The 6,453-nt window shown below is 38.6% G+C and overlaps 1 pseudogene; it reads left to right on the top strand.

Annotated features, from left to right (window-relative positions):
• The first annotated feature begins 507 nt into the window (after window positions 1–507).
• Window positions 508–956, top strand: LOC125345805 (annotated as a pseudogene).
• The last annotated feature ends 5,497 nt before the right edge of the window (window positions 957–6,453 follow it).

The raw sequence follows: 6,453 nt of genomic DNA, 5'->3' as shown, positions 1-6,453 counted from the left end.
TAGCTTATAAAATGATTTATCACCATCACTTAAGTGAACTGAGATGTCAGTGTCAATAATGAAGAAGGAACAGACAGAGCAGCCAAGAGCCCTGGAATCATTCAAATTCAGAGATCCTTCTGGGCTGCACAGATGGCTGCTCCATCCTGTAAACAGTACTGAACACACCCAAAAGGATACCCAAAGCCCAACATTGAGATTTTCTCAACAAACCTTGCTATGACGTAGGGCCAGGCAGCAGATATCTGACAGGCCTGGTAAGTTAATACCATCCTGCATCTGTCAGTAGCTTTATACAAAAACACTTCGCCTTTTTCTTTTCAGACATAAAAACCAAAGGACTTTTCAGACTTTTCCTTTTCATATTGAGGCAACACTCACAATTTATAAACTTCTCTCCTATGCAGAGAGTTGATTTGTGCTTAATGCATTGGGTTTAATATACTGCTTTCTAACTGTTGTTAAAAATATGTATAATCTCGGTGACCTTGATTCCTTAGAAGCAAGATGGCAACTCTAATAAGGCTGAGTGTCCTCTGCAGTGCCTGAGGAGGACAAGCTCTGTTCCTCCAAACCCCCGTGGTAAGACCTGCTTGTGTCTCAGCATTTCTCCAGGATTCACGTACCCCAGGCTGGTGTGGAACACAGCACATTCACCTGTCACCAAGCCGACATGGGGCCTTGGACAAGTTGTTACTGATTATGTTCACGGGGACACGTCGCCAAAGGTTGCCAGAGCAGCCCTGGTGCTCTTCTCATCTGTAATCTTTGCTGGGCTTTGTTATTTCAAATATCACTATGTGGGCATCTGCAGGGCCATGTCCCTGTTGTGGAAGCTCTAACTTCAACCATTAAGAATTGATTGTATGTACCATTGTCTCTGCTCTGTCATGCCATTCAGCTTACAGTAAAAAAAATAAATAACAGATGAGTACACTGGTGGATAAACCTCCTGAGTACATAGTTATTTTTCAGAATTTAATGTGGAGGGAAATTTTGAGAGGAATTAGATCTAAGAAAATGAGACTGAGTTCTGTGTTTTGGTGTCTTCCCACCTCATAAAACCACTGGTGTCAACAGTACATATGGTTGGTTTCTTTGTTTGTTTGTTTTTTAGTTTTTTTGCCTTTTAACTTATCAATTTATCAAAATCTTAAAAGAATTCAGCTTTATTGCTATCAATACATGATAATACTTGTGTTTTGTCCTGGAACTAATGGACAGAGGGAAAGCTTATTCGATTGTGAGTAAAGACTGCAGAAAATTGGTCGGTATTTCAGTTTTGGAAGTGTCCCTCAGTTCTGTTGATACTGGAATTGATGGTCACAGTCCTATGGGAACTTTAAAATTCAAAGGTGCTTTATCTCACATTACAGATTTCTAGATCCTAGAAGGAAAACTGAGAGCTTCCCCAACAGATGTACTAAAATTTAGGAACAAGATTTCCCCTGTATATCTACTAAAATATTTCAGATTCCAAACACATTTCATCTTCAAAAGTAAGTAGCAAAATAGTTTTCCACTGTAGAGATTGCTAATGGGAAAATTTATTCTATGAAAGTTTTTAAAATAAAAATTGTACAATAAAAATACAAAAAAAATGTATAATCTCATTGCGGGACTAAGACACACTCTTCCTCTTGCAACTAAAAAAGAAATAATGGGGCTGGGGATATAGCCTAGTGGCAAGAGTGCCTGCCTCGGATACACGAGGCCCTAGGTTCGATTCCCCAGCACCACATATACAGAAAACGGCCAGAAGTGGCGCTGTGGCTCAAGTGGCAGAGTGCTAGCCTTGAGCAAAAAGAAGCCAGGGACAGTGCTCAGGCCCTGAGTCCAAGGCCCAGGACTGGCAAAAAAAACATAAATAATAATAAAAATAAAATAAAATAAAAAAGAAATAATGAAGAATAACACAATTTGTCTTCCCAAAGTTCATTATAATTGTCTTTCCTATTTCTTTCCAAGAGAGTAACAAAGTAACCCAGGAACAGGGAAACCCCAAACCACAGCCTTCTAAACTTACTTCGGTAAATAGACATTCAGCATAGTAGAGATATATAAAAAAGTTTTATTTTTCAGGATTTTGTTTGTTGATTCACCATGTAGTCCTATGTCCTGATTTTACTCTGTAAATCTCTACAGCTTTATTTATCAGAGCTGAATGGAGCTTGTGTTTTGCATCACACTCAAAGCAATGTAAAGAGATGAGGAAATAATCTCACAGGATAAGCTCCCCAAGAAGAAAGAATTCCTGAGGGAACATTGCCAACCTCAGGATAATATTTGTTTATAGGCTGGAGTGCATAATAAACTGTGAAACCTTAGTACAATAGAAGCAAGTCAAGTCATTGTGCTGATTAAATAATCACAAGCACATCAGAATGTACTTGAACTTGACAATTGCTGACTTAGGGCAAGTCACTTCAGAGCTATCTTTTGCACTCTGGATTTGTTGAAACTTTCCATTCTTGTGCAAAGAGGAGATTTTTTTTTCAAATTTACTTATTCCTGAATTGGGAATAGAAACCCTACATGTTCTATGACAAACTGTGTTCTTAAAGAAATTGTTTCAGTTTTTTGAAGCACCTGCATGAATGGAGAACAGAGGTATACATAAGCATGTGTGTGCACATGGTGCTAATTTGTCTATAGACTCACTATTCACACTTGCCCACGAGCAGAGTTCCCTCTATGTAAAACAAGTCCCCTTGGCTCAGTGCTCACTCTGTTATTTACTCCTCCTTTGCCTGCAAAGTTCCCCTAAAGATAGGAATATGGCTCTTCTTTTCCATCACTTTCTACATTGCTCAAATGTTATTTTTTGAGTGAGATCTCACTAAATGAAAGTTAGAAATCACTACCCCAGCATTCTACAGCTTTACTCCATTTCAGTTTTCTCCCTAGCAGCAACTACACCCTACTGTGTTTGACAAGGTGCCATTTCTTCTGTTGTTTAACATCAAAGTGACCATACTTTTAAAATTAATGGATGAATTTGGAAAGATGCAAGTGTCAATGTGTTGTCATGAGACCAAGTTTTACATGCTATTTTTCCTACTATAAATATGCAGATTACACATTTCAGTCAAATTATACTCTTTTTATTATCTAAGTTCTTTTTGCAAATTAAAACTCAACTTCCACGCTTCCCAGTTGCTAATATTTCTCTGGCCTTCTTTTCTATCTTTACCCAGTAACTACTTCATATTTCCTTGTTCACTGACAATCAAGTGGATAAAGAGGGGTTTCCAAGACCTATCCCCTCCCCGCAAGGAAATACCACATGCAAACAATTGGCTGTGGTACAAAGGTGAAGAGAATTTGCTGCTAGAGATCACGTAAGCAAATTGAAAAGTACCTTGGAGACATAGGCCGCAGTCCACTCAGAAGAAAGACATTAGAGTGTAATAGGGGTCCCTTGATTCCCTTCTTCAGATGAAATATCTTGGGCAGGGCTTCCTGAATACCCCCTCCCACACCAGTCAAAGGACAATAATTTTCCAGTAGAATTATTTTCCAGTCACTTGAGAAGTTCTGAACCAAATGCATCCTGAGAAGATTTCTACCCTGTAGGCAACATTTCAGAAGATGAAACTGCCTGAATGATTCCTTGCCTAGACTTGACTGGGACTTTTTTCCATTGACTAACTTTTTTTCAGTCTAGGTTTTTATGAGTGTTGAATAATAAGAGTGTTTTAGATGTCTCTAGTAGCTAAGATCGAGTCTTTAGACAAAAGACCTCTAAGACTGAAATATAAATAGAGAGGAGTTCAGGATGACATCATGTTATAGGCACACCAGAAGTGACCACAAATAACCTACAATAACCTTCAAAATTAGTTTTTTCCTGACTTCATAAAACAATATTTTATTTGGCAGACAGGCATTGGCAAGCTCTCTCCAATGCTCTATTTGTTTTCCGTATCCAGGATGATACAGCCCTGTGTTCACATAGGTCTCCTCCTCGCCTGTGGTTTTGCCATTTTCTGCTTCTTTATGAGTGCCTGCTATAGAGTATTTTTCTTTAGGACATTTATTAAGAGCAACAAATATATGAATGAAAAAAAAATCCTTACAACAATACAGGGTGGGTTTCTCCTTCCATGTGTACTGCTGACCAAATCCAAAGGACAGAAGTGGAACATATCAACGGCGACATTCTTGCTTTATTCTGAGCTTATATAATAATATGCAGCTGGATAGAAATATATTTTCATACACTGGAGGAAGTCAGTGTGCATGCTTTCTGATGTGTTAATTACATCTAAGGTTATAAAAAGAATGTGACATGCTCATATAATTTTTAAAACATATAAAAGTATTCTAGTCAAACTGAAGTTTAACAGGAGCAGAACGTTCCACAGTAAGTCAATGATGCTCATTTTATTATAAAAATAAACACAATGTGCTCTCATTATAAAAATAAAAATACCATTTTTCTTCTATATGTCAACATATTATAAAATCCTTTCTGAATCCCATTAAGTTCACATCACTCAGCTTTTCAAAGTCTATTATTTCCTAGAAGACAAAGATGACTGTCAACTCTTTTTCAATAATTTGACTTTTTTTGAAAGAACACAAAAACTTCCCCTTTTAAACAGCAATTATAGAATAGCCCACTACATTTCATTTTTTTTCTTTTGGCTCCTATTAATCTTATGAAGGCAAAAGAGGAAGGGGGGTCCAATAATTAACCTTGTGCTGTTGACCTAACCAGAATTAACGGGCTATGCAACAATTTAGTTGTCCATATAAAAACAGGAAGAGAGATTTCCCCAAGTAACCCTTAGTCTCCATGAGAAAAACAGCTGGTGCTCTCTCTTTCTGTGGAAGCCTGTGGGGCATGGATGAAAGGATGTATATTTCTGATATCCTCCCTTGTAAATGGGTGGTTTTCTTTTTTTCCAGTGGAAATATGCCAACCCTCAGTTCCTGAGAGGCAACAGCCCAAGAAAGTCTGGTCCAAATATTTAGAATTATATCTTTATAAGATGAGGTCTGTGAAAATGAACCAAGTTTCCTCACCAGTGTGACATGAATAATCACTGCAAAACAATCATAGAAACCCTCACCTTTTCCCTTCTAAGAAAGAAGGAAAAGATTAATAAGAAACATAGCCTGCTGACCGAAGTCAAGGTTTTCGTACCAGACTTCTTTTGTGTCCCTATTTTCCAGTAGTTCTGCTACATTTCCCACAGTACACTGCTGGGATTTTTCCCTTTTTATTTTTGCTACGCATGCTCACACATCTGTTGCACATGTGTGATCAACCGACTAGATGTTTGAGCCAAATGTCCTGTTAAATGGACAGAGTGGGCAGAGCGTTCCTTTGAGAGTTAGACTCTGCCTCTGGTGGATCGCCGCCAAACGCAGTGGTGTAATAAAGAAAAGAAATCTGCTCATTTGAATTGCATTGAAATGAACTGTGTCCTCTCCTAAAATACCATATGGTAATGATCCCTAGAGGTATGGCACCTAACACCTAGGTCTGGCCAGCTCCAGTGTCCTTGTAAACGTCCCTGGGTAGTGTGGCTGCAAAAAGGCAAAGTAGTTGAGAAGAAGCATGCGGAGTGAAACAAGAATCCTATCTGATGTCCCTCGGTCCACTTGAAGTGAAAGAAAGTAGGCTGAACAATGAAATCCTCGCAAGCCGTCTTGGAGAAATCCTTCTTCTCTCATTAAAAAGCAGTTCTTGGATCTCACCTCTAGTAAAGTGAAACCTTATGGAAAGAAAACTCTTTCACCTGAGCAGTAGCCAGAGCTCCTTTGCAGCAAATTATCTCAATAAGACTCAAGCGTACGTCTGCAAAGCAAAACGCAGTCTTCATAATCAAACCTCCACCAGAGCTGCGAGCAGATGGACCAAGTAACTGGAGACGTTCACAGTCATGCCTTGGCTTTGGCCAGCACTCTCAGTGAACCTGATCCAAACACAGGTAGTAGCTGATGACCTGAACGCTCATCTATGGGCTCTCTCACGGGAGTCACACACACACACACACACACACACACACACACACACACACACACATCCCACAGCACACGCACAGACACAATACAAGCATTTTTTTAGTGCAAAGAAATTCAAGTAAAGACAGAGAAGTGCTGGTAAGATGTCGTAACGCTATATACTAGAAAAACAGTACATTCCATTAGAAAAGTCACGTGGGCTTTAATTACAACAAAATTCCACTGGTAAAATTCCATGGTAGTCATAAGATTTTTGTAGCAACAGTGTAATTCTAATTCTTTCTTTTGTTATCCTATAAGTTAGTACAAAAGCAAAATCCATTGGGAGAAAATGAGAAATGGCCTCAAGAGATAACATTATTCTTACCTCTATTTTTCCTTTTCTAATAATGAGTTCATGGCGATTTAAGTCAGCTAATGAGGGGAAGCAATTCTTAGAACTACATTTCTTGTCCAGCCTCATCTGTTTTCACAGAT

The sequence above is a fragment of the Perognathus longimembris genome, chromosome 2 (genome assembly GCF_023159225.1).
Source record: "Perognathus longimembris pacificus isolate PPM17 chromosome 2, ASM2315922v1, whole genome shotgun sequence".
In the NCBI taxonomy this organism is placed as follows: domain Eukaryota; kingdom Metazoa; phylum Chordata; class Mammalia; order Rodentia; family Heteromyidae; genus Perognathus; species Perognathus longimembris.
Note: the sequence above shows the minus strand (reverse complement) of the source record. Positions and strands in the feature narration are given on the sequence as shown.